The following is a 24,570-nucleotide window of genomic DNA, read 5'->3' as shown; positions in this document are numbered from 1 at the left end:
TTCCGGCCGGCAGACAGTCAGAGCGGGAAGCGGACGGCAAGGGACCGGACGGACATCAGATGGTGAGCATGTACAGTTTTTTTTTTTTTACTTTTACGCTGGTAACCACGGTAAACATCGGGTTACTAAGCGCGGCCCTGCGCTTAGTTACCCGATGTTTACCCTGGTTACCAGCGAACGCATCGCTGGATCGCTGTCACACACAACGATCCAGCGATGTCAGCGGGTGATCAAGCGACGAAAGAAAGTTCCAAACGATCTGCTACAACGTACGATTCTCAGCAGGATCCCTGATCGCTGCTGCGTGTCAGACACTGCGATATCGTAACGATATCGCTAGAACGTCACGAATCGTACCGTCGTAGCGATCAAAATTGCACTGTGTGACGGTACCCTAAGTCCTGCTTTGCACACACTGAGCATGCCCAGGGTAAGATCTCTCAGTGGAGATCAAGGGTCACATGCTCAGGTACTGCAGCAACTTCCATTGGTCCTCCAGGAAGGTCCTGTGCCTGATCAAGTTCTGTGGCAGCCTTCCATTGGTCCTTCTTGGAAGGTCCTGTAGGTGCTGCAGCTATATAAGGTTCTCATGACCGCACGGCCATGCGCTAGTGTCAAATATGTGCGAGCTCAGCGCCAGTGTGGTCGTGTGTGTGGTCAGGGACCCGGCTGAAATAAGCCCCTAGAATGCTGGCACCTCCGGTGAGGAGTTTATGTGTCAATTCAGGGCTGGCTAATAGCCGATAGAATTCCGGCTCCACCGGAGAGGAGCTGCGTGTTGGTTGGACTGCATGAACACTGTCGGCTCTACACAGTAGCTGTGTCCCCTGTGAGCTAAACAGGGCACAGTGTTCTCTTTACTACGGGCTCTGTGAAGTAACAGAGTTTGTTTATTCTATTTCGCTTCGCCGCCTTACTTAGCAGCAGGTTCTTTACTGCACGGTGGATCCCGGGTTGCGAACGCACCTATCCCATCTAATAAATATATTCGGTGCGTTCCGCCAACCCTAATAGTACACTAACGCCAGGATCTGGCTAAGTAATGGCAGATGAACAGCGATTGCAGGGGTACATCCAGCTGCAGGAGGGCCGGTTGGCGTCTCTTGAGCGTGCAACCTCGGCGGTGGATGTTACCGCAATAGCTGTTCAGGCTACTAGCGTGGCTGCAGCAGCTTTACCCACTGCCACCTCTATTCCGACTTTATCTCACCTCCCATTGCCTGAGAGATACTCTGGGGACAGTAAGTCCTGTAGGGGTTTCGTGAGCCAGTGTGGTATACACCTCGAGCTCCTGGCTGCACGTTTTCCCACAGAGCGGGCAAAGGTGGGATTCATAATCTCTCTCCTATCGGACAGAGCGTTGGAGTGCAAGTTACAAAAAAAGCAGTAAAGCCGCACCCTATAATTATATAGTCTCTATGGACATCAGGGCGCACGTCCTCACCAGGGGGTCCATCCCAGATAGAACATCCAAATCCAGACTGAAGAAAAGGACAGCGCCACACCGGATAGTGAAAAGCAGCTCACATATTTATTCTGCCTCCTGCGGCTTGACAAAGGTCTTCGGACCGAAACGTTGCCGCAGGAGGCAGAATAAATATGTGAGCTGCTTTTCACTATCCGGTGTGGCGCTGTCCTTTTCTTCAGTCTGGATTTAGAGCGTTGGAGTGGGCTACGCCGCTGTGGGAGCGCAACGATCATGTGGTGCGGAGTGTTCCTCGGTTTCTGGACACTCTGAAACAGGTCTTTGTAGGACCTCAAGTCACCCATGATACAGTGCTCCAACTGCTGGCTTTGACTCAGGGTTCAACCATGGTCAGCCATTTTGCCGTTCGCTTCCGGACATTAGCATCTGAGTTGGAATGGGCAGATAAAACCCTCATTCCCGTATTTTGGAGGGGGCTGGCTGACCATGTGAAGGACGCTTTGGCCACTAGGGAGATTCCCGCCACACTGGAGGAGCTCATAGCTGTATCAACTCGCATAGACCTTCGTTTTCACGAGCGAAGGTTGGAGCGAGCCCAGTGTAGGCAGAGGTTTCGGTTGGCTCCCACCTTCGCCAGACCTTTGGAATCTCCAGTCCAGGCGTCCGAGTCACATGAGGCCATAGAGGTGACACGAGCGGGATCCAAGTCCCAGTCTGCTCGTGCACTTAAGGTCTGTCATGTTTGCCGGCAGTCAGGACATCTTGCCTCCAAGTGTCCTCAGTGGTCGGGGAAACGTCAGCGTCTAGTGGCAGTTGGATGAGGTACACTAGACACGGCGACGTTTGCCTCTAAGTTGGCCTTCAAGGGGACAATTTCCATAGGCCCATCCACTCTTATGGTAGAGCTATGCATGGACTCTGGGGCGGAGGGTAATTTTATGTCATCCGCTTTCGCCCAGCGACACGCAATACCCCTGGTGATGCTCGCCAAACCAGTAACCGTTTGAGTGGTAAATGGGTCGACACTACCCTCACAGATTACCCACCAAACCATTCCTTTCACTCTTTCTGTGTCTCCATCACATCAGGAGATTATCTCCCTATTAGTCATTCCTGAGGGAAGTGATGACGTCCTGTTGGGGATACCATGGCTACGCAATCATTCTCCTCATATAGAGTGGTCCTCAGGGAGAATATTGGGATGGAGTAAATCCTGTGAGGGTAGATGTCAGAGGGAGTGCGTTCAGGTTGCTACAACAGAGGTATCCGCAGATCTTTCCTCTCTCCCTAAGCACTATTGGCCCTATGCGGATGTGTTCTCCAAATGGGCTGCGGAGACCCTTCCGCCTCACCACCCCTATGACTGTCCTATTGACCTCTTGCCTGGTGCTGAGCCTCCCCGGGGTCGAGTCTATCCGTTATCTCTCCCAGAGACGGGGGCAATGTCTCAGTACATCCAAGAAAATCTGGCAAGAGGATTAATTAAGAAGTCAGTGTCACCTGCAGGGGCTGGGTTCTTCTTCATACAGAAGAAGAGTGGAGACTTACATCCATGCATAGACTACAGGGGTCTTAACGCCATCACCGTTAAGAACAAGTACCCATTACCCCTGATATCTGAGCTTTTTGATAGGCTACGGGGAGCAAGGGTATTTACAAAATTAGATCTGCGGGGTGCTTACAACCTGATTCGCATCCATGAGGGGGACGAATGGAAGACGGCTTTTAACACCAGGGATGGGCACTATGAATATCTGGTGATGCCCTTCGGGCTCTGTAATGCCCCAGCCGTTTTCCAAGACTTTGTGAACGACATCTTCCGGGATATGCTCACCACCTCGGTCGTAGTCTATCTGGATGATATTCTCATTTACTCTCCAGATATTGACTCCCATCGGAGAGATGTTCGCAAAGTCTTCGACCTCTTACGGGCAAACTCCCTCTACGCCAAGTTGGAGAAGTGTGTGTTTGAGCAGGAGTCCTTGCCTTTCCTTGGTTATATCATCTCTGCCCAGGGTTTGGCTATGGATCCTGCCAAGCTACAGGCTGTGATGGACTGGCAGGAACCCCATTCTCTTAAAGCGGTGCAGCACTTTATGGGGTTCATTAATTACTATCGTCAGTTCATCCCACACTTCTCAACTTTGGTAGCTCCCTTGGTTGCCCTCACCAAGAAGGGAGCAAATCCCAAGTTGTGGTCAGAGGATGTCTCCAAGGCCTTCCTCTCGGTTAAAGGGAACCTATCACCCCGTTTTTTAAAGATTAGATAAAAATAGTGTGAAATAGGGGCAGAGCTGGGCTTTACATTAGTGCCTTTTTGGTGCCTTTACACCCCCGTTAGGCTGCCGAAATACCTTTGTGAAGTGGCCGTTTTGTCCTGTCACTCAAGTTGGTCAGGTCGGATGGGCGTGGTCACAGCGCTGTTTCTCCCCCCAGATCAGGCTCATCATTACGTTGGTGGCGTAGTGGTGTGCACATGTCCAAAGAGAAGATCCACTGCCCAGGAGATTCAAAACAGCGCGGTCTTCGCTATTCGCCGTTTACCGGTGGGCGCGGCCATCTTTCCTGTGGCCACGCGTGCGCAGATGGAGCGCTCTGCTGCCCGGGGCTTCAGGAAAATGGCCGCGGGATTCCGCGCGTGCGCAGATGGAGATCGCGGCGGCCATTTTCCTGAAGCCCCGGGCAGCAGAGCGCTCCATCTGCGCACGCGCAGCCACAGGAAAGATGGCCGCGCCCACCGGTAAACGGCGAATAGCGAAGACCGCGCTGTTTTGAATCTCCTGGGCAGTGGATCTTCTCTTTGGACATGCGCACACCACTACGCCACCAACGTAATGATGAGCCTGATCTGGGGGAGAAACAGCGCTGTGACCACGCCCATCCGACCTGACCAACTTGAGTGACAGGACAAAACGGCCACTTCACAAAGGTATTTCGGCAGCCTAACGGGGGTGTAAAGGCACCAAAAATGCACTAATGTAAAGCCCAGCTCTGCCCCTATTTCACACTATTTTTATCTAATTTTTAAAAAACGGGGTGATAGGTTCCCTTTAAGTCACACTTCGCTAGTGCTCCCATTCTACATTGCCCCGATGTAGATAAGCCATTTATCATGGAGGTGGATGCCTCATCCGTCGGTGCTGGAGCAGTCCTTTTCCAAAAGGATGCTCAAGGTCGGAAGCATCCATTCTCCTTCTTCTCCAAGACCTTCACACCGGCAGAGAGGAATTATTCCATCAGGGACAGGGAGTTGCTAGACATGAAGTTGGCTTTCTCAGAGTGGAGACATTTCTTTGAGGGAGCTCGCTTTCCCTTCCAGGTTTTCACTGACCACAAAAACTTGGTATATCTACAGACGGCCCAGCGGCTGAATTCTCACCAGGCTAGATGGTCCTGTTCTTCTCCCGGTTTCATTTTACTCTTCATTTTCTCTCCGGGGAGAAGAACATTCACGCCGACGCTCTCTCCCGCTCCGTAGTGTCATCTGAGGAGGATGAGGAGGAGCCTCGGCTTATTGTCCCTTCTGAGAGCCTGAGAACTGTAGCTCCGGTTTCGCTAGAGTCTGTGCCCCCGGGCAAGACTTTCGTGCCAGCGAATTTGCGACCAGAGGTTCTCTCTTGGGCTCACTCGTCCAGAGTGGGTGGGCATTTTGGGACCAAAAGGACATCCGAGCTTTTGGCGAGAACGTACTGGTGGCCGCATATGGCCCGTGATGTCGGGGACTATATTCGGGCGTGCGTTTCCTGCGCCCAGAATCGGTCTCCTCGGCAACGGCCTGCTGGGTTGCTTTACCCCCTACCAGTGGCAGACAGGCCTTGGGAAATGGTCGGGATGGACTTCGTGGTGGGCTTACCCAAGTCACGTAGCTGCACCGTTATCTGGGTTGTCACCGATCATTTCTCTAAGATGCTGCACTTGGTGCCGCTTCCACAGTTACCTTCTGCACGGGCCTTGGTGGCGTTATTCTTACAGCACATTTTCCATTTACATGGAATGCCTGATAAAATTGTCAGTGACCGGGGTCCCCAGTTCACGTCTCGGTTTTGGAGAGAGCTCTGCCGTTTACTCAGCATAGAGTTGAATCTCTCCTCTGCATACCATCCCGAGACGAATGGGTTGGTAGAGAGGACCAACCAGACTCTGGTGACATACTTGCGACATTTTGTCTCTGCTAGGCAGGATGATTGGGCATCTTTGCTACCTTGGGTGAAATTTGCCTTGAACAACGCCGTAGCCGATACCACTGGGCAGACTCCTTTTCTCCTTAATTAAGGCCAGCATCCGCGTGTCCCTGTGCCCATGCCCATGTCATCCACCGATTCTAGGGTGGCAGACTGGGCGGTGGAGGCACGTGACATCTGGGACCGCACACAGGATGCCATCCGGGCCTCCAAGGAGAGAATGAGGGTTTCTGCTGATACACACCGGCGCCCCGCTCCGACCTTTGCTCCTGGCGACTTAGTGTGGCTCTCTGCCCGTAACATCAGGCTGCGAGTTGAGTCCACTAAGTTTGTGCCTCACTACATTGGCCCGTTCAAGGTTCTGGAACAGGTCAACCCTGTGGTCTACCGTTTGGCTATTCCTCCACGCCTTGGTATCACCGACACTTTTCACGTTTCCCTCTTAAAGCCCGTTCATTTGTCCCGGTTTTCTGAGTCATCTGCCGGGACATCGGGTTCATCCTCGGATGAGTTTGAGGTGAATGCTATCGTGGGGTGCAAGGTGGTACGTGTTGTGAATTCCGCTCTTGGGCTCCCTCCGGTGGTTGTAAGTGGCATTTTTGCGAGTTCTGCTCTTGGGCTCCCTCCGGTGGTTTTAAGTGGTACTGCTGCTCCTTGGATTTAGTAGTCAGCAGCTGCTTCCACTGATTGTCTTTCTGGCTCGACTATTTAGCCTGGTTCTATCCTTCAGCCTGTGCCAGTTGTCAATGGTTCCTGGTTGGATTCACATCTCTGCTTGGATTTCCCTGATATTCTGACCAGTTCAGCAAAGATAAGTCCTTGCTTTGTTCTTTTGCAGTCCACTTGTTGTGGACTTAATCTTTCTGCACTTTCTATGTTTTTTCTAGTCCAGCTTGTCAGTATGGATTTATTCAGTTAAGCTGGAAGCTCTGGGAAGCAGATTTACCCTCCACACCTTTAGTCAGGTGTGGAGATTTTTGTAAACTCTGTGGTGGATTTTTCTAGTTTTTAATACTGACCGCACAGAATTCTTTCCTGTTCTATTTATCTAGTTAGACTGGCCTCCTTTGCTACATCCTGGTTTCATTCTGCATATGTCATTTCCCTCTCCACTCACAGTCAATATTTGTGGGGGGCTGTCCTATCCTTTGGGGATTTTCTCTGAGGCAAGATAGGTTTCCTGTTTCTATCTTTAGGGGTAGTTAGTCCTCCGGCTGTGACGAGGTGTCTAGGGAGTGACAGCAGGAACATCCCACGGCTACTTCTAGTGTTGTGTTAAGCTCAGGAACTGCGGTCAGTACAGGTACCACCTCCTCCAGAGCACGTCCCATGTTGCTCCTAAACCACCAGCTCATAACAGGTACGTGGCAAGAAATTTTATCTGGTGGACTGGAAGGGTCACGGTCCAGAAGATAGAACCTGGGAACCTGTGGAGCAAATTTGGGCTCCGCTGCTCATTGCAGCTTTTGACCGTAGCGGGGCTCAAGGAGGGGGGCCCCTAGGAGGGGGGAGTAATGTTAGGAGTCGAGTTCCCGCTGCTGCACAGGGGGAATCTCGAGCCGTGTCTGCTGCGGTCTCCCATTCTGCATCGGCCGCAGTGGAGCCTGCTCAGCGGAGACGTCGGTCCCAGCGTCTCACTGAGTCTGATATTGTGCAAAGGGTTACTGCTGCCTCTCCAGGCTCTGCTATTGTACCCTGCACTGATCTGCGGCGAGCAGGCTTTTCTGGGACTAAGTCCTGCTTTGCACACACTGAGCATGCCCAGAGTAAGATCTCTCAGTGGAGATCAAGGGTCACATGCTCAGGTACTGCAGCAACTTCCATTGGTCCTCCAGGAAGGTCCTGTACCTGATCAAGTTCTGTGGCAGCCTTCCATTGGTCCTTCTTAGAAGGTCCTGTAGGTGTTGCAGCTATATAAGGTTCTCATGACCGCACGGCCATGCGCTAGTGTCAAATATGTACGAGCTCAGCGCCAGTGTGGTCGTGTGTGTGGTCAGGGACCTGGCTGAAATAAGCCCCTAGAATGCTGGCACCTCCGGCGAGGAGTTTTGTATATGCAGTCAGGGACCCGGTTGAAATAAGCCCCTAGAATGCTGGCACCTCCGGCGAGGAGTCTATGTGTGAATTCAGGGCTGGCTAATAGCCGATAGAATTGCGGCTCCACCGGAGAGGAGCTGCATGTTAGTTAGACTGCATGACCACTGTTGGCCCTACACAGTAGCTGTGTCCCCTGTGAGCTAAACAGGGCACAGCGTTCTCTTTACTATGGGCTCTGTGAAGAAACAGAGTTCGTTTATTCTATTACGCTTCGCCGCCTTACTTAGCAGCAGGTTCTTTCCTGCACGGTGGATCCCAGGTTGCGAACGCACCTATCCCATCAAATAAATATATTCGGTGCATTCTGCCAACCCTAACACCAGGCGATTCTGAACGCGGCGATACCAAATATGTGTAGGTTTGATTTTTTTTTTATTGTTTTATTTTGATTGGGGCGAAAGGGGGGTGATTTGAACTTTTAAATATTTTTTATTTTTTTTATATTTTTAAACACTTTTTTTTTTTTAATTTTGGCATGCTTCAATAGCCTCCATAGGAGGCTAGAAGCATGCACTACACGATCGCCTCTGCTACATAGAGGTGAAGCACAGATCACCTCTATGTAGCAGAAATGCTGGGTTGCTTTGAACGCCGACCACAGGGTGGCGCTCAAAGTAATCGGCCATCAACAACCATAGACGTCTCACGGAGACCTCTGGTTGTTATGGCAATGCACCGATGACCCCAATCATGTGACGGGGGTCAGCGGTGCGGCCGGGAGCGCTAGTTAAATGCCGCTGTCAGTGCTTGACAGCGGCATTTAACTAGTTAATGGGCGCGGGTGGATCGCGATTCCGCTCGCGTTCATTGCGCACACATGTCAGCTGTACAAAACAGCGGGGGTTCTGCCAGCTGACGTACTATTCCGTCAGCTGGCTGAAAGGGGTTAAATAAAACCTGCCTGAAAAAGTGAAGTACGCCAAGAGATCCTCAAACAAAAGCTAGACATCATGCTGCATGCCAAAGAAATTCTGCAACAAATGAGAAACAAAGTAATTGAGATTTATCAATCTGGAAAATGTCATAAAACTATTTCTAAAGCATTTGGACTCCAGCAAACCACAGTGAGAGCCATTATCTTCAAGTAGTGAAAACATAGAACAGTGATGAACCTTCCCCGGAGTGGCTGACTGACCAAAATTAAGACAAGAGCGCAGCAATGACTAATCCAAGAGATCACAAAAGACCCCATAACAATATCCAAAGAATAGGAAAAAAAAATGGGATGAAAAGGTGGATTAACTCTGCGCTGCTTGAAAGATAGAGGTCCAAATGATATTCAGATGAAAAAGTGGCTTTATTCAACGCGTTTCGGAGTACTATGACTCCTTCATCAAGAAACCACTAAAGTATATACATAGGCACCTGTTTGACAGTTCTTAAATAAGTCCCAAATTCCAAAAAATGGGGCCAATAGCATCACATGACATGTCAAAGTTAAAAAGTCGAATATCATACAGACTTATTTACTTACAAATGGTCCATTTCTAACATAATCTTTATTACATGTTTTGTAGGATTAAGAATAATCAGGAAGAAACTAAAAGAACTAAGAAATGCCACCGAGAAAATAAAAATGTATGCACAAGGGGATGAGAACCCACAGATAAAAACAACCCCTCTCAAGGGTGGACTCACCCAGCCACACGTCATCAGACATGCCACCAACCCTATGGATTCATGTTAAATCAAAGGGAAATGTAAGAAAAACAACTTTACTAAAATATACTATAAATAAAAAAATATATATTAAAAGAGAAACGAGTGTTCTTTTGTTGTGTGTAAAAATATATATCATAAATAGTAATGAGCAAATATACTCGTTGCTCGGGTTTTCCAGAGCACGCTCGGGTGATCTCCGGGTATTGGTTAGTGTTCGGAGATTGAATGATTTACAGCTATTAGCCAGCTTGATTACATGTGGGGATTCCCTAGCAACCAGGCAACCCCCACATGTACTCAACCTGGCTATTAGCTGTAAATCATTCAGCTGAGGCAAGAAAAACTAAATCTCTGAACACTAACAAATACTCGGAGATCACCCGAGCATGCTCAGGAAAACCCGAGCAACGAGTATATAATAAAAAAAAGGCACTAGATTCAAGGATTGCACCAAAAATAATTAAAACATTTAAAACCATGAAATCCTGTATTCATTGTAGAAGCATATTGTAAAAATATATAATATACTAGTAGATCCTAGTCATTATAACAGCTCATGGCGCTAGCTGTAGATACACATGACGGCACCCGAAAAAGAAAAAAAAAGAAGAGAGAATGCCACCACTCACTTCCTTTATTTTTTCCTTTTTTTTTTCCTTTTTCGGGTACCGGCATGTGTATCTATGGCTAGCCATGAGCTGTTTCTTTGTTCTTTTGGTTTCTTCCTGGTTTTTCTTATTCCTACAAAAGATGTAATAAACATTATGTTAGAAATAGACCATTTGTAAGTATATAAGTCTGTATGATATTGGACTTTTTTAACTTTGACATGTCATGTGATGCTATTGGCCCCATTTTTTTTTAAATTTGGGACTTATTTAAGATCCAAGAAGTATCATCTCTCTTTGCGGAGAGTAACATGTTAAGCATGTAGAGGTGAGGAGACTTAAAGCCGCAATGCTCCTCTGGGAAATATGTAAATTGTCTCTTCAGAGAGGAAGAGGGCTAGAACTCTAGTGCCACCTATTGGAAGGAAGGAGAGACTATACTTCTTGGATCCCGGTCAGACGCCTCTCAATCAGCCAAACCAGATCTCCACTTTGCATTGACGGGGGGCAGTACCCCGAAACACAGTGTCTGCAAATTGAGATTCTGGTTTGGCTTTTATCCTAAGTCATGTGACAAGGCTCATTAAAGGGTCCACATTGACTGTTAGGATTGCTACTTCCAATAGGTGGCACTAGAGTTCTAGCCCTCTTCCTCTCTGAACAGACAGTTTGGACTTATTTAAGAAATGTCAAACATGTGCCTATGTATATACTTTAGTGGTTTCCTGATGAAGGAGTCATAGTGCCCGAAACGCGTTGAATAATACAATCTTTTCATCTGAATGTCCATTTGGACTTCTATCTCTCAAGCATTAATCCACCTTTTTATCCCTTTTTTTCTTACTCTGGCTAGTCACGAGGAAACCGGTGGATCTGCAGCAGCTAATTTCTATAAGCTTGTGTTTAGGCTCTATCTGGTGAGTAAAATCTGATTATAGGTATCTCTTATTATCCAGATAAGACCCTGTTGCGCTTTTACTTTTCTTCCGGCTTTTTATTGAATATCCAAAGAATTGCAGGCCTCAATTGACTCAGTTAAGGTCAGTGTTTATAAATCCACCATAAGAAAGAGAATGGACAAAATTGGCCTGCATGGCAGACTTCCAAGACAAAAACCACTGCTGAGTATTAAGAACATAAAGGCTTATCTTAGTTTTACCAGAAAACATTGTGATGCTCCCCAAGACTTTTGGCAAAATACTCTGTGGACTGATAAGGCAAAAGTTGAGCTTTTTTGAAGATGTATGTCCTATTACATCTGGTGTAGAGGTAAAACAGCATTTCAGAAAAGTAACATTATACCAACAGTAAAATATGGTGGTGGTAGTGTGATAGTCTGGGGCTGCTTCAAGGTCTGGAAGACTTGCTGTGGTAAATGGAACCATGAATTCTGATGTCTACAAAACAATCCTGAAGGAGAATGTCCGGCCATCTGTTCTTGACCTCAAGCTTAAGAGCACTTAGGTTATGCAGCAGGAAAATGATCCAAAACACACCAGCACGTCCACCTCTGAATGGCTTAAGGAAAACAAAATTAAGACTTTGTAGTGGCCTAGTCAAAGTCCTGACCTTAATCCAATTGAAATGCTGTGGTATTACCTTAAAAAGTTGGTTTATGCTCGGAAATCCTTCAATGTGGCTGAATTACAACAATTCTGCAACAATGAGTGGACCAAAATTCTTCCAGAGCGTTGTAAAAGACTCATTGCCAGTTATTGCAAATGCATGATTGCAGTTGTTATATTTAAGGGTGGACCAAACAGTTATTAGGTTTAGGGGGCAATCACTTTTTCACACAGGGCCCTGTAAGTTTGGATTTCTTTTTCCCTTAATAATAAAGACCTTCATTTAAAAACTGCATTTTGTGCTTACTTGTGTTATCTTTGTCTAATATTTAAATTTGTTTGGTGATCTGAAACATTTAAGTGGGATAAACATGGAAAAGAATAGGAAATCAGGAAGGCCAAATACTAATTCACACAACTGTATATAGCTTCTGTGATGCAGTGACCCCTGTTACAGCTAGGGGGCGCTACATGTGCTCCTTAGGATATGCATGGAGGCATATCTGTAGTTGTAAAGGTTGAAATAGCCACACACACCTCCCACCTAGGGGAGTGGCTGCAAGTATATAATCTGACCATGTGGGTCACATGATGGAGTAAGATGGATGGTCCTGAGTAGCCTGTGTGCCAGGTCCTGGAGGGCATCTGTGTTGGGAGGTCCTGGGAGTAGGACTAGATCCCTGAAGAGCACATGGGGGAGGCCTTGGACCTGGGGGCCTGTGTGTTGGACGGTCCCAGATGGGGATGGACGTCCTGAATAGTGCACAGAGAGGACGCGTGTGCAGAGTTTGTGATGGCACTGCATTTGGGGAAGCTACAGCCCGTCTGAGGATCTGGACTGTCAGGTGGCCTGGTGAGCAAGGCATTGCCCGGGACGGTGATCCCAGTTTGGCAGCTTCCCTGTGAGAGAGAGTACTGACAGGAGTCAGCACGTGGAGCAGGAGCTCCTAGACGGTAACCCAGCATATGGGGAACCGTGCAGTCACCCGTGGCAACTGGACAGGGTAAGGTCCAGCATGATTAGAGACTGCAACCGTAATATCGTATGTTGGTGCCTGTTGTGCCCCATGGAGAATTAATGAACTGTATAGCATGCGGTCACCCACGATTACTGGACACAGAGGTTCAGCGTGTTTAGTGACCGCGTTTTCATAGCCGTATACTATGATGTGAAGAGTTGATGTAAAGACTGTTTGCTTGTACATATTTCTGTGGCTTATGACTCCATAATAAACCACATGGACTGTTAAAGTGAAAACCTGTGCCTAAGTACTTGAATCCCGTGCCAAGCGAGTGTCCCCAATACACTCAGTAAGAGCAATCTTACATATGGTGGAGAATGCGGGGAACGATCCAGGATGCACATGTGGAGTTAATTGCTGTGGCCCAGCGGGGTCACAAAGTTTTTTTTTTTCTCAAGTCAGCTTGCTGTGGCTCGGTGGGGTCACGAAGTTTTGCTGTGGATCGGTGGGTCCACGAAGCTAACAAGCGTCTGGCTGTAACTCGGCGGGGTTACGAAGTTTTGCTGTGGATCGGCGGGTCCACGAAGTCTCTGGTGCAGAGCCATGCAGAGCTTTGTGGAGTGTAGCTGCAGTTGCAGCAAAGAAAAAAAAATAAAAAAGGAGACATTACTGGTGGACCAGATCATGCAGACTCTTAAAGGGCCAGTGCGACCTAAAGAGACGTTTTGTGTGTACTGTGCGAACTGGTGCTTAAGAGTACCGTGCTAGTCCCCGAGGTGTGCCCCAGGTAGCACATGGTGGGGCTTCAGACCTGGTGGCCTGGGGTGTTGGACCGAGGTCCTGAATAGCACCTGGACAGGTTATATGCCTGGGGTATTGGACGAGGTCCTGAATAGCACCTGGACATGTTATATGCCTGGGTGTTATGACCCCAATGGCGAGGGTCTCAGAGGAACGTGGAAGTCTGCAGAATACAAAAATCCAGCTCATAGGGCAGTGGTAACTGGGTTGACCATATATCTACTCCTAACGCCAACACTAGAAGTAGCCGGGGATCATTCCTACGTTGATTCTAGATGACACGCTCCAGCCGGAGAATCTAGCTGCCCCTAGTAGAGGAAAACAAAAGACCTTTCTTGCCTCCAGAGAAGGGGACCCCAAAGCTGGATAGAAGCCCCCCACAAATAATAACGGTGAGGTAAGAGGAAATGACAAACACAGAAATGAACCAGGTTTAGCACAGAGAGGCCCGCTAACTGATAGCAGAATAAAGAAAGGTAACTTATATGGTCAACAAAAACCCTATCAAAATCCACACTGGAAATTCAAGAACCCCCGAACCGTCTAACGGTCCGGGGGGAGAACACCAGCCCCCTAGAGCTTCCAGCAAAGGTCAGGATATATATTTGGAACAAGCTGGACAAAAATACAAAACCAAAACAAATAGCAAAAAGCAAAAAGCAGACTTAGCTGATATAACTGGAACCAGGATCAGTAGACAAGAGCACAGCAGACTAGCTCTGATAACTACGTTGCCAGGCATAGAACTGAAGGTCCAGGGAGCTTAAATAGCAACACCCTTAACTAACGACCCAGGTGCGGATAAAAGGAATGACAGAAAAACCAGAGTCAAAAAACTAGTAACCACTAGAGGGAGCAAAAAGCAAATTCACAACAGTACCCCCCCCCTTAGTGAGGGGTCACCGAACCCTCACCACGACCACCAGGGCGATCAGGATGAGCGGCATGAAAGGCACGAACTAAATCGGCCGCATGAACATCAGAGGCGACCACCCAGGAATTATCCTCCTGACCATAGCCCTTCCACTTGACCAGGTACTGAAGCCTCCGCCTGGAGAGGCGAGAATCCAAGATCTTCTCCACCACGTACTCCAACTCGCCCTCAACCAACACCGGAGCAGGAGGCTCAGCAGAAGGAACTACAGGCACAATGTACCGCCGCAACAAGGACCTATGAAATACATTGTGAATAGCAAACGACACAGGAAGATCCAGACGAAAAGATACAGGATTAAGGATTTCCAATATCTTGTAAGGCCCAATAAAACGAGGTTTAAATTTGGGAGAGGAGACCTTCATAGGAACAAAGCGGGAAGAAAGCCATACCAAATCCCCAACGCGTAGTCGGGGACCCACACCGCGGCGGCGGTTGGCAAAGCGCTGAGCCCTCTCCTGTGACAACTTCAAGTTGTCCACCACATGATTCCAGATCCGCTGCAACCTATCCACCACAGAATCCACCCCAGGACAGTCAGAAGGCTCCACATGACCCGAAGAAAAGCGAGGATGGAAACCAGAGTTGCAGAAAAAAGGCGAAACCAAGGTGGCGGAACTAGCCCGATTATTAAGGGCAAACTCAGCCAACGGCAAGAATGTCACCCAATCGTCCTGATCAGCAGAGACAAAACACCTCAAATAAGCCTCCAAAGTCTGATTGGTTCGCTCCGTCTGTCCATTAGTCTGAGGATGGAAAGCAGACGAAAACGACAAATCAATGCCCATCCTACTACAAAAGGATCGCCAGAACCTGGAAACGAACTGGGATCCTCTGTCTGACACAATATTCTCAGGGATGCCGTGCAAACGAACCACGTTCTGGAAAAACACAGGAACCAGATCGGAAGAGGAAGGCAGCTTAGGCAAAGGAACCAAATGGACCATCTTTGAGAAGCGATCACATATCACCCAGATAACGGACATGCCCTGAGATAGCGGAAGATCAGAAATGAAATCCATGGAGATATGTGTCCAAGGTCTCTTCGGGACAGGCAAGGGCAAGAGCAAACCGCTGGCACGAGAACAGCAAGGCTTAGCTCGAGCACAAGTCCCACAGGACTGCACAAATGACCGCACATCCCTTGACAAGGAAGGCCACCAAAAGGACCTGGCCACCAGATCTCTGGTGCCAAAAATTCCCGGGTGACCTGCCAACACCGAGGAATGAACCTCGGAAATGACTCTGCTGGTCCACTTATCCGGGACAAACAGTCTGTCAGGTGGACAAGACTCAGGCCTATCAGCCTGAAATCTCTGCAACACACGTCGCAGATCCGGAGAAATAGCTGACAAGATAACTCCATCTTTAAGAATACCAACAGGATCAGCGACTCCAGGAGCATCAGGCACAAAGCTCCTAGAAAGAGCATCGGCCTTCACATTCTTTGAACCTGGTAAATACGAGACAACAAAATCAAAGCGGGAGAAAAACAATGACCAGCGGGCCTGTCTCGGATTAAGGCGTTTAGCAGACTCGAGATACATCAGATTTTTGTGATCAGTCAAGACCACCACACGATGCTTAGCACCCTCGAGCCAATGACGCCACTCCTCAAATGCCCATTTCATGGCCAACAACTCCCGATTGCCCACATCATAATTTCGCTCGGCAGGCGAAAACTTCCTAGAGAAAAAGGCACAAGGTTTCATAACAGAGCAACCAGGGCCTCTCTGCGACAAAACGGCCCCTGCTCCAATCTCTGAAGCATCCACCTCAACCTGAAAGGGAAGTGAGACATCGGGCTGGCACAAAACAGGCGCCGAAGTAAACCGGCGTTTCAACTCCTGGAAAGCCTCCACGGCAGCAGGAGCCCAGTTAGCTACATCGGAGCCCTTCTTGGTCATATCCGTCAAAGGTTTCACAATGCTAGAAAAATTAGCGATAAAACGACGGTAGAAGTTAGCGAAACCCAAGAACTTCTGAAGACTCTTAACTGACGAGGGCTGAGTCCAATCAAGAATAGCTCGGACCTTGACTGGGTCCATCTCCACAGCAGAAGGGGAAAAAATGAACCCCAAAAAGGGAACCTTCTGTACACCAAAGAGACACTTTGAGCCCTTGACAAACAAAGAATTTTCACGCAAAATTTTAAAGACCAACCTGACCTGCTCCACATGCGAATCCCAATTATCAGAAAAAACCAAAATATCATCCAGATAAACAATCAAAAATTTATCCAGATACTTCCGGAAAATGTCATGCATAAAGGACTGAAAAACTGAAGGCGCATTGGAGAGCCCAAAAGGCATCACCAAGTACTCAAAATGACCTTCGGGCGTATTGAATGCGGTTTTCCATTCATCACCTTGCTTAATGCGCACAAGGTTGTACGCACCACGAAGGTCTATCTTGGTGAACCACTTGGCACCTTTAATCCGGGCAAACAAGTCAGACAACAGCGGTAAAGGATACTGAAATTTGACAGTGATCTTATTTAAAAGCCGATAATCAATACAAGGTCTCAAAGATCCGTCCTTTTTTGCCACAAAAAAGAATCCCGCACCAAGAGGGGAAGAAGACGGACGAATATGTCCTTTCTCTAGAGACTCCTTGATATATGAACGCATAGCGGTATGTTCAGGTACCGACAGATTAAACAGTCTTCCCTTAGGAAATTTACTGCCTGGGATCAAATCTATAGCACAGTCACAGTCCCTATGAGGAGGCAGTGCACTGGACTCAGACTCACTGAAGACATCCTGATAATCAGACAAATACTCCGGAACTTCCGAAGGCGTAGAAGAAGCAATAGACACAGGCAGGGAATCCCCATGAATACCCCGACAGCCCCAACTTGAGACTGACATAGCCTTCCAGTCCAGGACTGGATTATGGGTCTGTAACCATGGCAGCCCTAAAACAACCAAATCATGCATTTTATGTAAAACCAGGAAACGTATCACCTCGCGGTGTTCAGGAGTCATGCACATGGTAACCTGTGTCCAATACTGCGGTTTATTTGCTGCCAATGGCGTAGCATCAATACCCCTAAGAGGAATAGGATTTTCTAATGGTTCAAGAGTAAAACCACAGTGCTTAGCAAATGACAGATCCATAAGACTCAGGGCAGCACCTGAATCTACAAACGCCATGACAGGATAAGACGACAGTGAGCAAATCAAAGTTACAGACAGAATAAATTTAGGTTGCAAATTACCAACGGTGACAGGACTAACAACCTTAGCTATACGTTTAGAGCATGCTGAGATAACATGTGTAGAATCACCACAGTAGTAGCACAAGCCATTCCGGCGTCTATGAATTTTCCGCTCATTTCTAGTCAGGATTCTATCACATTGCATCAAATCAGGTGTCTGTTCAGACAACACCATGAGGGAATTTGCGGTTTTTCTATCACATTGCACCGAATTAGGTGTCTGTTCAGACAACACCATGAGGGAATTTGCGGTTTTGCGCTCCCGCAACCGCCGGTCAATTTGAATAGCCAGTGCCATAGTATCATTCAGACCTGTGGGAATGGGAAAACCCACCATAACATTCTTAATGGCTTCAGAAAGGCCATTTCTAAAATTAGCGGCCAGTGCACACTCGTTCCAATGTGTCAGCACGGACCATTTCCGAAATTTTTGGCAGTACACTTCAGCCTCGTCCTGCCCCTGAGACATAGCCAGCAAGGCCTTTTCTGCCTGAATCTCAAGATTGGGTTCCTCATAAAGTAAACCGAGCGCCAGAAAAAACGCATTAATATCAGCCAATGCCGGATCTCCTGGCGCCAGCGAAAAAGCCCAATCCTGAGGGTCGCCCCGTAAGAACGAAATAACAATTTTTACTTGCTGAGCAGAGTCTCCAGATGAACAGGGTCTCAGGGACAAAAACAATTTACAATTATTCACGAAATTCCTAAACTTAAACCTGTCTCCGGAAAACAGTTCAGGAATCGGTATTTTAGGTTCTGACCTAGGATTTCTGATAACATAGTCTTGTATGCCCTGCACACGAGTAGCCAGCTGGTCCACACTTGTAATCAAGGTCTGGACATTCATGTCTGCAGCAAGCATAGCCACTCTGAGGTAAAGGGGAAGAAGAAAAAAAAAAAAAAAACTCAGAATCTTCTTTCTTATAATCCCTCTTCTGCAATGCATTAAACATTTAATACTGGCCTGGCAAACTGTTATGACCCCAATGGAGAGGGTCTCAGAGGAACGTGGAAGTCTGCAGAATACAAAAATCCAGCTCATAGGGCAGTGGTAACTGGGTTGACCATATATCTACTCCTAACGCCAACACTAGAAGTAGCCGGGGATCATTCCTACGTTGATTCTAGATGACACGCTCCAGCCGGAGAATCTAGCTACCCCTAGTAGAGGAAAACAAAAGACCTTTCTTGCCTCCAGAGAAGGGGACCCCAAAGCTGGATAGAAGCCCCCCACAAATAATAACGGTGAGGTAAGAGGAAATGACAAACACAGAAATGAACCAGGTTTAGCACAGAGAGGCCCGCTAACTGATAGCAGAATAAAGAAAGGTAACTTATATGGTCAACAAAAACCCTATCAAAATCCACACTGGAAATTCAAGAACCCCCGAACCGTCTAACGGTCCGGGGGGAGAACACCAGCCCCCTAGAGCTTCCAGCAAAGGTCAGGATATATATTTGGAACAAGCTGGACAAAAATACAAAACCAAAACAAATAGCAAAAAGCAAAAAGCAGACTTAGCTGATATAACTGGAACCAGGATCAGTAGACAAGAGCACAGCAGACTAGCTCTGATAACTACGTTGCCAGGCATAGAACTGAAGGTCCAGGGAGCTTAAATAGCAACACCCTTAACTAACGACCCAGGTGCGGATAAAAGGAATGACAGAAAAACCAGAGTCAAAAAACTAGTAACCACTAGAGGGAGCAAAAAGCAAATTCACAACACCTGGGGTGTTGGACGAGGTCCTGAATAGTACCTGGACAGGTCATATGCCTGGGGTGTTGGACGAGGTCCTGAATAGCACCTGGACAGGTCCTCTATGGTTCCAGTGTTTGGACCTGAGTGGTGAAGGTCCTGGAAGTATGTGTTGGATTTCCTGGGAGTAGGAATCCTGAATAGCAAGTGTGGGGCTTTGCTACTGGTGACCTGGGTATTGGACGGTCTCAGCTGGGGACGGACGTCCTGAATAGTACCTAGACTGGCCACCTGTGTGATCCTGTGTAACCTGGGTGTTGGGAGGTCCTGGGAGTAGGACCGGATCCCTGAATAGCATGAGGTGAGGACCGGGATCTGCAGAGCCAGTGACAGCTTCTGTGTGGGGAAGCTACAGTCCTTCGGTGGGTCTGGACTGACTAATGTGTGCCGGCCAGGCAAGTTGGTGATCCCTGTGAGGCAGCTTACCCGGAGGAGTGGACTGACAAGGAGTCAGCAGGTGGAGCAGGAGCTCCCGTCAGGTACTATACAGACTGTTGGTGCTTGTGATGTTCTATGAACTGTGTGGTCTCCCACGGCAACTGAATGGAGTGAGGTTCGGCGTGATTAGAGACCGCGACCCAGAGTCATTTGTGCTGTATGTGACTTGGGACATTGGTTCGGCGTACGGCACCCATGGTAACTGGACGAAGTGAGAGGTCCAGCATGTTTAGTGTCCGTGAGTCAAAGCCGTAAGGGGTGGTGTCCCTAAAAGTGGGTGGTGACCCGAATAGGGATAGTTACCCAAACAAGGATGGAGTCCCAAAAGGTCACTTGAGTACCAGGTGTTGAGACCCCTGGTGTGCGACAGCTGTTCAACCCCACAAGTTTGAACAGAAGGGGGGGTATGTGATGCAGTGACCCCTGTTACAGCTAGGGGGCGCTACATGTGCTCCTTAGGATATGCATGGAGGCATATCTGTAGTTGTAAAGGTTGAAATAGCCACACACACCTCCCACTTAGGGGAGTGGCTGCAAGTATATAATGTGACCATGTGGGTCACATGATGGAGTAAGATGGATGGTCCTGAGTAGCCTGTGTGCCAGGTCCTGGAGGGCCTCTGTGTTGGGAGGTCCTGGGAGTAGGACTAGATCCCTGAAGAGCACATGGGGGAGGCCTTGGACCTGGGGGCCTGTGTGTTGGACGGTCCCAGATGGGGATGGACGTCCTGAATAGCGCACAGAGAGGACGCGTGTGCAGAGTTTGTGATGGCACTGCGTTTGGGGAAGCTACAGCCCGTCTGAGGATCTGGACTGTCAGGTGGCCTGGTGAGCAAGGCATTGCCCGGGACAGTGATCCCAGTTCGGCAGCTTCCCTGTGAGAGAGAGTACTGACAGGAGTCAGCTGTTATGATCCCAGTGGTAGAGGATCTCTGATATTCCGGCAAGATAGCAAAAACATAAATCCTGCTCTAGGGAGGTGGAAACTGGGCTAACCGCATACCTGATCCTAACACACACAACTAGAAGAAGCCGGTGAACGTGCCTACGTTTGTTCTAGACGTCTCGAGCCAGCCGGAGAACTGACTACCCCTAGAGGGAAAATAAGACCTCACTTGCCTCCAGAGAAATTGAATCCCAAAGATATAGAAAGCCCCCAACAAATAATAACGGTGAGGCAAGAGGAAAACACAAACGTAGAGATGAACTAGATTCAGCAAAGTGAGGCCCACTAGTCTAAATAGACAGAAAATAGACAGTGGACTATGCGGTCAGCAAAAAACCCTACAAAAACATCCACGCTGAACATACAAGAACCCCCACACCGACTGACGGTGCGGAGGGAGAATATCAGCCCCCTAGAGCTTCCAGCGAGCCAGAAAATCAAATATTAAGCAAGCTGGACAAAGACACTGAAAAATGCAAACGATCCAAATTATACAAAACGGACTTAGCTTTTCTTGCATGAGACAGACTGAAAGGAATCCGGAGGAGACCATATAGGTCTGGATACAACGATGCCAGGCAAGAGACTGAGTCCGGAGGAGACTTAAATAGGGAACACCCGCTGCTTAACGACACAGCTGGAGCTCAGGCCTGCAACAAGACATGCCTAACACAATACCGTTAGTGACCACCAGAGGGAGCCCAGAAACACAGTTCACAACAGTACCCCCCCTTGAGGAGGGGTCACCGAACCCTCACCAAGACCCCCAGGGCGATCAGGATGAGCAGCGTGAAAGGCATGAACCAAATCAGCCGCATGAACATCAGAGGCGACAACCCAGGAATTATCCTCCTGACCATAGCCCTTCCACTTAACTAAATACTGGAGTTTCCGTCTAGAGATACGAGAATCCAGAATCTTCTCCACCACGTACTCCAACTCGCCCTCAACCAAAACCGGGGCAGGAGGCTCAACAGCAGGAACCATAGGCACCACGTACCGCCGCAACAAGGACCTATGGAACACATTATGAATAGCAAATGACGCTGGAAGGTCCAAGCGAAAAGACACCGGGTTAAGGATTTCCAAAATCTTATAAGGACCGATAAAGCGAGGCTTGAACTTAGGAGAGGAGACTTTCAAAGGAACATGCCGAGAAGACAACCAAACCAAATCCCCAACACGAAGTCGGGGACCCACACCGCGGCGGCGGTTGGCAAAACGCTGGGCCTTGTCTTGTGACAATTTCAAATTGTCCACCACATGGTTCCAAATCCGCTGCAACCTATCCACCACAGAATCAACCCCAGTACAGTCAGAAGGTTCAACCTGGCCCGAGGAGAAACGAGGATGAAAACCAGAGTTGCAGAAAAAGGGTGAAACAAAAGTGGCAGAACTAGCCCGATTATTAAGGGCAAACTCGGCCAGTGGCAAAAAGGTAACCCAGTCGTCCTGATCAGCAGAAACAAAACATCTCAAATAAGTCTCCAACGTCTGATTAGTTAGCTCGGTCTGGCCATTAGTCTGAGGATGAAAAGCCGACGAAAAAGACAAATCAATACCCATCTTAGCACAAAAGGATCGCCAGAATCTGGACACAAACTGGGATCCTCTGTCAGACACAATATTCTCAGGGATGCCGTGCAAACGAACCACATTCTGGAAGAACAAAGGGACCAAATCAGAGGAGGAAGGCAACTTAGGCAAGGGCACCAAATGGACCATTTTAGAAAAACGATCGCACACCACCCAGATGACAGACATCTTCCGAGATACCGGAAGATCCGAAATGAAATCCATGGAAATGTGCGTCCAAGGCCTCTTCGGGATAGGCAAGGGCAAAAGCAACCCGCTGGCACGAGAACAGCAAGGCTTAGCCCGAGCACAAATCCCACAGGACTGCACAAAAGAACGCACATCCCGCGACAAGGAAGGCCACCAAAAGGACCTAGCCACCAAATCTCTGGTACCGAAAATCCCAGGATGTCCCGCCAACACTGAAGAATGAACCTCAGAAATAACTCTGCTGGTCCATCTGTCAGGGACAAACAGTCTCTCTGGTGGGCAACGATCAGGCCTATCAGCCTGAAATTTCTGCAGCACTCGTCGCAAATCTGGGGAAATGGCAGACAAAATCACTCCCTCTCTGAGAATACCAGCCGGCTCCGAGACTCCCGGAGAGTCAGGCACAAAACTCCTAGAAAGTGCATCAGCCTTCACGTTCTTCGAACCAGGCAGGTACGAGACCACAAAGTCAAAACGGGAGAAAAACAACGACCAACGAGCCTGTCTAGGATTCAGGCGCTTGGCAGACTCGAGGTAAATCAGATTTTTATGATCAGTCAAGACCACCACACGATGTCTAGCTCCCTCGAGCCAATGTCGCCACTCCTCAAATGCCCACTTCATAGCCAACAACTCCCGATTACCAACATCATAGTTCCGCTCAGCAGGCGAAAATTTTCTTGAAAAGAAGGCGCATGGCTTCATCACTGAGCCATCAGAACTTTTTTGCGACAAAACAGCCCCTGCACCAATCTCAGAAGCATCAACTTCAACCTGGAAGGGAAGAGAGACATCCGGCTGGCACAAGACTGGCGCTGAAGTAAACCGACGCTTCAGCTCCCGAAAGGCCTCCACGGCCGCAGGAGACCAATTAGCAACATCAGAACCCTTCTTGGTCATATCCGTCAAAGGTTTAACCACGCTGGAAAAATTAGCGATAAAACGACGGTAAAAATTAGCAAAGCCCAAGAACTTCTGCAGGCTCTTAACAGACGTGGGCTGAGTCCAGTCATGAATGGCACGGACCTTGACTGGGTCCATCTCCACAGCAGAAGGGGAAAAAATAAAACCCAAAAAAGAAACCTTCTGTACCCCAAAGATACATTTTGAGCCCTTCACAAATAGAGCATTCTCCCGCAGAACCTGAAACACCATCCTGACCTGGTTCACATGGGACTCCCAATCATCAGAAAAAAACAAAATATCATCCAGATAAATAATCATAAATTTATCCAGATATTTCCGGAAGATGTCATGCATGAAGGACTGAAACACAGAAGGGGCATTCGATAATCCAAAAGGCATCACCAGGTACTCAAAATGACCCTCGGGCGTATTAAATGCCGTTTTCCATTCATCTCCCTGCTTTATGCGCACAAGGTTATACGCACCACGAAGATCTATCTTGGTGAACCAACTGGATCCCTTAATCCGAGCAAACAAATCAGACAACAATGGCAAAGGATACTGAAATTTAACCGTGATCTTATTCAGAAGACGATAATCTATACAAGGTCTCAAAGACCCGTCTTTCTTGCCCACAAAAAAGAATCCTGCACCAAGAGGAGAAGAGGATGGGCGAATATGTCACTTCTCCAAAGACTCCTTTATATAACTCCGCATCGCGGCATGCTCTGGCACAGATAAATTAAAGAGTCGTCCCTTAGGAAACTTACTACCAGGAATCAAATCTATAGCACAATCACAGTCCCTATGAGGTGGAAGGGCACTGGACCTGGCCTCATTAAATACATCCTGAAAGTCTGACAAAAATTCAGGGATCTCAGAAGGATTAGAAGAAGCAATAGACACCAATGGAGAATCGCCATGAATCCCCTGACACCCCCAACTAGACACAGTCATAGCTTTCCAATCTAAAACTGGATTATGGGCCTGTAACCATGGCAGACCAAAAACGACAACATCATGCATTTTATGCAGTACCAGAAAAAGAATCACCTCCTGATGTACAGGAGTCATGCACATGGTCACTTGCGTCCAATACTGAGGTTTATTCTCTGCCAATGGCGTAGAATCAATTCCTCTAAGGGGAATAGGATTTTCCAAAGGCTCCAGGACAAAACCGCAGCGCTTGGCAAACGACAAATCCATCAGACTTAAAGCAGCACCAGAATCCACAAAAGCCATAACTGAGTAAGAAGATAATGAACAAATTAAAGTCACA

At 48.1% G+C, this 24,570-nt stretch overlaps 1 protein-coding gene across 1 annotated transcript in view; it reads left to right on the top strand.

Annotated features, from left to right (window-relative positions):
- GRIK4 (glutamate ionotropic receptor kainate type subunit 4) overlaps positions 1 to 24,570 on the top strand; it is an 888,411-nt gene that overhangs the window by 58,284 nt on the left and 805,557 nt on the right. The window contains exons 2-3 of the mRNA XM_077250470.1: positions 9,222 to 9,404; positions 10,828 to 10,891. The gene's annotated coding sequence lies outside the window, so the exon portion shown is untranslated. The remainder of the gene's footprint in view (positions 1 to 9,221; positions 9,405 to 10,827; positions 10,892 to 24,570) is intronic.

Source organism: Ranitomeya variabilis, chromosome 4 (genome assembly GCF_051348905.1).
Source record: "Ranitomeya variabilis isolate aRanVar5 chromosome 4, aRanVar5.hap1, whole genome shotgun sequence".
Lineage (NCBI taxonomy): Eukaryota > Metazoa > Chordata > Amphibia > Anura > Dendrobatidae > Ranitomeya > Ranitomeya variabilis.
The sequence above is the reverse complement of the archived record's forward strand: the minus strand, read 5'-3'. Positions and strand labels throughout refer to the sequence as shown.